We start from the raw sequence: 6,081 nt of genomic DNA on the forward strand, positions 1-6,081 counted from the left end.
GAGACAATTAATATTCCCAGTCTAGTTGCTCAGTCGTGTCCGACTCTTTGCAACCCCATGAACTGTAGCCTACCAGGCTCTTCCATCCATAGGATTTCCCAGGCAAGAATATTGGAGTGGGTTGCCATTACCTTCTCCAGTGAGATGGAGGTCCATAAAAGATAGTTGCAATAAGCTCTCTGTTAGGAGGAAACAAAAGGGGCAGCAAAGGAGTGCCAAATGGCCCAGAATTGGGAATTCAAGGGAGGCTTCCTGGAGGAGTGGGTGCCTAAAAGACAAGCAGAGATGGATTATGTAATGCATAATGGTAGGCTCAGCATTTTTTGCCTTGAGTTGTATTTTCTTCTAATCCCCAATCTCAATCAGGGGCCAGCTCTAAATACAGAATGTGCTTTGAATATAGAAGGTATTCAACAAATGCATCTAAATGAAGAGAAACCAAAACCAAGCAAAAAAAATCTAATTCTCCTTCCTCCCGCTCCCCAAACACAGACATTAAAAGGTATGTAGGTAACATCGTTTATTCTGATTATTGTGCTGCTAACTACCCGGATGGGAGATAATACCGTAAAAGGACAGAATAAGGTTTCCGGCAGGTTTTTGACTCCAGTGTCCTAGTTGGAATGTGGTTTGAACTATATAGAGTATGAGAATAAGAGAATTGCAGGACTTGTACACTTCCCTCCTAAGAATAATTAGTAGGGGGTTTTCTCCCACTGGTGACCCTGTTGTCATTCATTCTTCCCCTCCCATTTAAGAGGCTTTTTTGTTTGAATCATCAGGTAATATGTAAATTCATGAAAGCAGGTATATATTAGCAGATGCAAGGCATTCTGGTTGGTTGTTTTGTTTATTTTTTTCCTTTAGTTAATTATCAAGTGCTTGCTCTGTAATAATCAATGAGCAGCTAATTGGAAGTAAGAGGGAATGAAATGGGTATTATTCAGATAGTGTTTTTAACAGAAGGCATACAAGTAATACTGTGGGGAAATATTACTAAATAGCAAGAGATTTTATCATGTGCGTGTGTGTATGTGTGTGTGTGTTTACAAAAGGATCCATTTAAAGCCACTCAGAAACTAAAGCCAGATATGTGAATCCTTTCATTCTCAGACTCCTCCCAAGGGGTAAGTGCTGGAAGATGACAAGAGAGAAGCGGAGCCCCTAGAGATCGCCCTGGAACCAAACCACCCTAAATGGAGCCGGGAGGTCTGTCAATTCCCAGAGAGCAACGAGGAAATGGTAAGTAAATGGCGGCAGTTGCCTAGAGAATTAGGGAATGAATAACAATGCTATATGGTAAATTAACCATGTTACATTGTGCACAGCAAAGTGATGGAAAAACCCTGTTAAAAATTGAATAATAATTTGCCCACATCATTTACGTAAAATGCATAATTTTCCTACTTCAGTGGACTTTAGTTTGATTTAAAATATGAACAACTCCAGTCCTGTTCACCAAAGCATAGTTTTTGAGATAATTGGGAAGGGGGAAAGGAATCAGACCATAATCAGCACAATCCTATGTGAACCACTTCACCTCCCGCCTCACCTGTGCGTTTCAGAAAATATTTGTTTATACGTTCCTGAAGGTCTCTAAGTGAAAGTGCAGGCATTCATCACTGTCACCACTATCACCAAACCATGACCTCACCATGTTCGAGAGGGGGGAAGCAATGCTTCATTCTATTCAATATTTTTCTGCTCTAATTCAAATAAGTACTTATTTCTGGATACTAGGGAAAATGGAAACGTAGCAAAGCTGTACTTAAAACAGCAAGCCAGGAACAAAAGCAACATGTGCAGCCAAAGGAGACCTTGGAAGATGCGTAGATAAAACAAAAAGCTGTGCTTGGCTGGGACTCTGTTTTGGAATCAGATGCAAAATGGAGAACGTTGTTCCAGTTGTAAAGATTTTGCAGTCCATAATATCTGGAATAGAAAGGCATCATGTCATCTCCCTTGACATTCAGAAGCTGTGCTATTGCTATGAGTTACGATACTTGTTCCTGAACCAGAGTGGTCAGAGGTGGGGTGGAACTCCTGTGGTGGACCAGAATTTAAGCTCCACTTAAACAGTGCTTTCCCATGACAATCACTGTCCATTTCCTTCCCCCACCTGCCCCCGCTCCCCACCCCCACCAGAACCATAGAAGTTTTATTTAGATATGCACTCATTCTCTTCATCCCCATCTCTCTACAAAGGGCCATTATTTACTTATTATATTCAGCCGTTAAATGTCAACTTTTTAGGACAAATGTATAGCTGACTCTCTCTGCTTCTCATGAAGACTCGTTTTGTTGGCCAAATCCTATTAAAGCCTCGCTGACCCCAAGAAGTTGAATCTGAACCCCGCAAATCTCAATACTTTTTATCTCTTGGGTGCTCATTTTGGTTGAGCAAAGGAGCCTCCCTCAATTCTAAGACTCCTCCCCACTTCCTCCTTTTCTCCTAGTAACTCTTGCCACTGGCCAAAGATTTATTAGAGCCTAGTTTTGTCCCTATGCCTCTTGCCACTAGCTATAAATTGCCTTTTTGCAAATTAGAAAAAGCTACCCTACCTCAAGACACTTTGCTGCCATCTGCCAGAAAACTATTGTAATAAATATGCCAAGAGCTCATGACTAGAATGTGAATGGTGCCCCCTAGAATCGTGCAGTATACAGCTGGCACAACTGTATGTGACAACCCTGTACTTGGAAATCGCCTGAGCTATCCTGGAAGCTGGTTGTATAAATAAGAACACAGTAGGTCAGTCTTGCATTTTTATGACAGTTGGCAATTTCAAAATCTAAATCACTTGGCCATGATCAAAAATTACTGAGAGGCAATTTCTGGAAGAGACTGAGAGCCCCTAGGTAGCAGTACTCATAAGAATAAAGGGTTCTTATTCAGCCCAAGATTTGGCCTACTGGCTGGGTATATACAGCCCAAACCACCTTGGCTTGATTTTCAGGAAGCATCACTGGTAAGTCTCAGTGTTGAGGGTAAAGGAGGAAAGTGAACTTGGCTTATGTTTAAGTCAACCTTTCCCTCTCCCTGGCATTGGCTGCTTCATTCTTGTTGATCGCCCATCTGTTCCCCTCCCTCCTTCACATTCAGTACAACCTGCATGTTCTAGTGATCTTTTGCCATGAAACAAACTACCCCAAAACTTAGTGGCAGAAATAGAAGCAGTCATTTATTTTGCTCACAAGTCTGCAATTTGGACAACATTCGTCAGGGACATCTCTGCTCCACCTGGCATCAACTAGGGCATCCCCGTGTGGCTGGAGGACCTGCCTTCCCAATGGTGTACACACGGCCCCTGAGTTGATGCTGGCTCCTGCCCAGGAGTTTGGCTGGAGCTCTTGCCAAGGGCTTTGGTTCCTCTCCACTTGGGCTCCCAGGTGGCTGTGGGGGCTTGTTCACACCATGGAGCTCATGCTAAACCACCAGTTGAACCACCCCAACTGACTCCTCATGAAGCAGAGACAAGCTGCCCCTACCAAAAGTAAAGTGAAAGTGAAAGTGTTAGTCACTCAGTTGTGTCTGACTCTTAGTGACCCCATGGAGTGTAGCCCGCCAGACTTCCCTGTGCGTGGAATTCTCCTGGCAGAGACACTGAAGAAGATTGCCATTTCCTTTTCCAGGGGATCTTGCCCCCACCAAACCTTGCCCAAATTTCCAATTTCTGAAAAAAATAAATGGCTGGTTTTAAGCCACTGAAGTTTGGAGTGGTTTGTTTTGCAGTGATAGATCACCAAAATGCACAGGTGGAATATGATGTGGATCCATTCCTACATCTTCCTATGATGCCTGTAGGTGCATGGAGTAAAGGAAGCTAAAAAAAAAAAAACAAACTACATTTCCCAGACTCTCTTACCATGAGGGTCATGAGTGTCCGTCAGGCCATCCTAGTTAGACATAGCAGCACAGAGTTTGGAAGGCAAAAGTGAGACAGAAGCCAAGTTCCTACAGGTTTTGTGTGTTTTCTGTTGGAAAGCAAGGCCATGGGGCCACCGACGTCCAATCTCCAGCTTCACGGGCGTCAGGAGTCAGTTGAGGTGGCAGTGGGTCCTGCATGTCCCAGCATGCAGGCAGATGTTCCCAGTTGTCTGACCAAATGCTGTGGTATTGCAGCCACCGTGTTCTTGGGGTCAACAGTGCCAGCGGCAACCCCTGAGTCCCACCTTCCTGAAAGTGAAAGATGTGGCAGTGGTGAGGTCAGCTCTGCCACATTCTGGGGATCATTCCTAGAAATCCGGCATAGAGCCTTCTTTTCCAGCCATTCAGCAAGTTTGTAATTCCACCTTTTTGCTTAAAAACCCTAGTCGGGTTCCTATTTCCTATATTAATCCTTCAACTTATGAATCCTGCACACTGATCCCTTCTCAGCCACCACTGTTCTTCCTTGCTTTCTCTCATGTACTCACTCCTTTGACAAATATTTGTGGCATACCTTCTCCACCTAGACAGCATATTAAAAAGTCAAGACATCACTTTGCCAACTAAGTTCCATATAGTCAAAGCTATGGTTTTTCCAGTAGTCACATACAGATGTGAGAGTTGAACCATAAAGGAGGCTGAGCGCTGAAGAATTGATGCTTTTGTACTGTGGTGCTAGAGAAGATTCTTGAGAGTCCCTTTGACAGCAGGGAGATCAAACCAGTCAATCCTAAAAGATCAAGCCAGTCAGGCCTAAAGGAAATCAACCCTGAATATTCACTGAAAGTTCTGATACTGAAGCTGAAGCTCCAATACTTTGGCCACCTGATGCAAATAGCTGACTCACTGGAAAAGACCCTGAAGCTAGGAAAGACTGAAGGCAATAGAAGGGGAAGACAGAGGATGAGATGGTTGGATGGCATCATCAAGTCAAAGTACATGAGTCTGAGCAAATTCCGGCAGATGGTGAAGGACAGGGAAGCCTGACATGCTGCAGTCCACGGGGTCCCAAAGAGTCAGATACAACTGAGTGACTGAACAACAACAACTCCACTGCCAGGCACTGTGCTAGATCCTGGAGAAGAATCTGTGAACTAAACAAACGTTGGCACCACCCTCATGGAAGGAACCAAGACACAGACCCAGAAACAGCAAACTACAACCCTCAGGCCAAGTCAGCCCCTACCCATCTTTGTGGAGAAGTTTTCTTAGCACACCACCACACCCATTCACTTCTGTCTTGGCTCTGGCCAGTGTTTCGCTACAATGGCAAAGTTGAACAGTTGCAACAGAGACTCTATGACCCACAGAGCTGAAAATATTTACCACCTAGCCTTTCATAGAAAAAGTTAGCCAACTCCTGCATTAAACAAATAAACCTCCCAAGTCAGGCTCCTGTTGTACCCACATCCAATCAATCACTCTGTCAGTTCTGCAGGCACACACGCCAAGCTCAACTCTGAGCACTCCATGAGAACCATCTTACTTAATTCTCACAACAGCCTTTGGAACATACTGTTAAAATCGGAAAGCGTGGGGAGAGGCTGGGGTTGGGGTGTCTGAGTAGTTGGTAAAGCTTTAATGGAGATGAAAATCCCAGGAGGAGGAGCTAAGAGTAGGCAGAAGCTGGTGGACTCGGTGTAGACTCGGGTGGGTGAGGCCCCCACGGACACCTGTGAGAGGCTAGTTTTCGGTGTAGTGTGGTGGGGAAGCATGATTTCAAGTCTGGCCTGATTTCAGGGTCAAATCACAACTCTTCCACTATTAACTGTGTGGCTTTAGTTACTTCACATCTCTAAGCCTCTTAGCTTCCGTCTCCTCACAAGTCAAGTGGGCTCTTGTCAAACTCAAGTAAGGGAATATGCATGCAGCCTCGAGCATAGGGCTGGGTCTGTGGAAGATGTCGGATCCATGTGGGCCCCTCCCCTTCATCTTTGGTCTGTCCTGTATGTGATAGAAAACTACCCTAAAATCTCAGCTGACATTGTGTTATTCTCCTCATTAGAAAACATGATGGCTTCCACCGGCCCCTGCTAGTGCAAGGAGACACTAGTTTGGAAAGGCTGCCCAGCACACGCCTCCTTAAACTCCTCCCCGCCCCTCGCATTGCATTTTCTATTGAAAGTCAAGTTTTCACCATGTAACCCTCCTGA

At 44.7% G+C, this 6,081-nt stretch overlaps 1 long non-coding RNA gene across 1 annotated transcript; it reads right to left on the minus strand.

Moving 5' to 3' along the window:
- Positions 1-831: 831 nt before the first annotated feature.
- Positions 832-5,848, minus strand: LOC132346163 (uncharacterized). The gene is made up of 2 exons (XR_009495920.1): positions 3,867-5,848; positions 832-1,932 (listed from the first exon to the last, which is right to left on the minus strand). It is a non-coding gene; the product is annotated as an uncharacterized lncRNA (long non-coding RNA).
- Between the last annotated feature and the right edge of the window lie 233 nt (positions 5,849-6,081).

Source organism: Bos taurus, chromosome 9, assembly GCF_002263795.3.
Source record: "Bos taurus isolate L1 Dominette 01449 registration number 42190680 breed Hereford chromosome 9, ARS-UCD2.0, whole genome shotgun sequence".
Taxonomy (NCBI): domain Eukaryota; kingdom Metazoa; phylum Chordata; class Mammalia; order Artiodactyla; family Bovidae; genus Bos; species Bos taurus.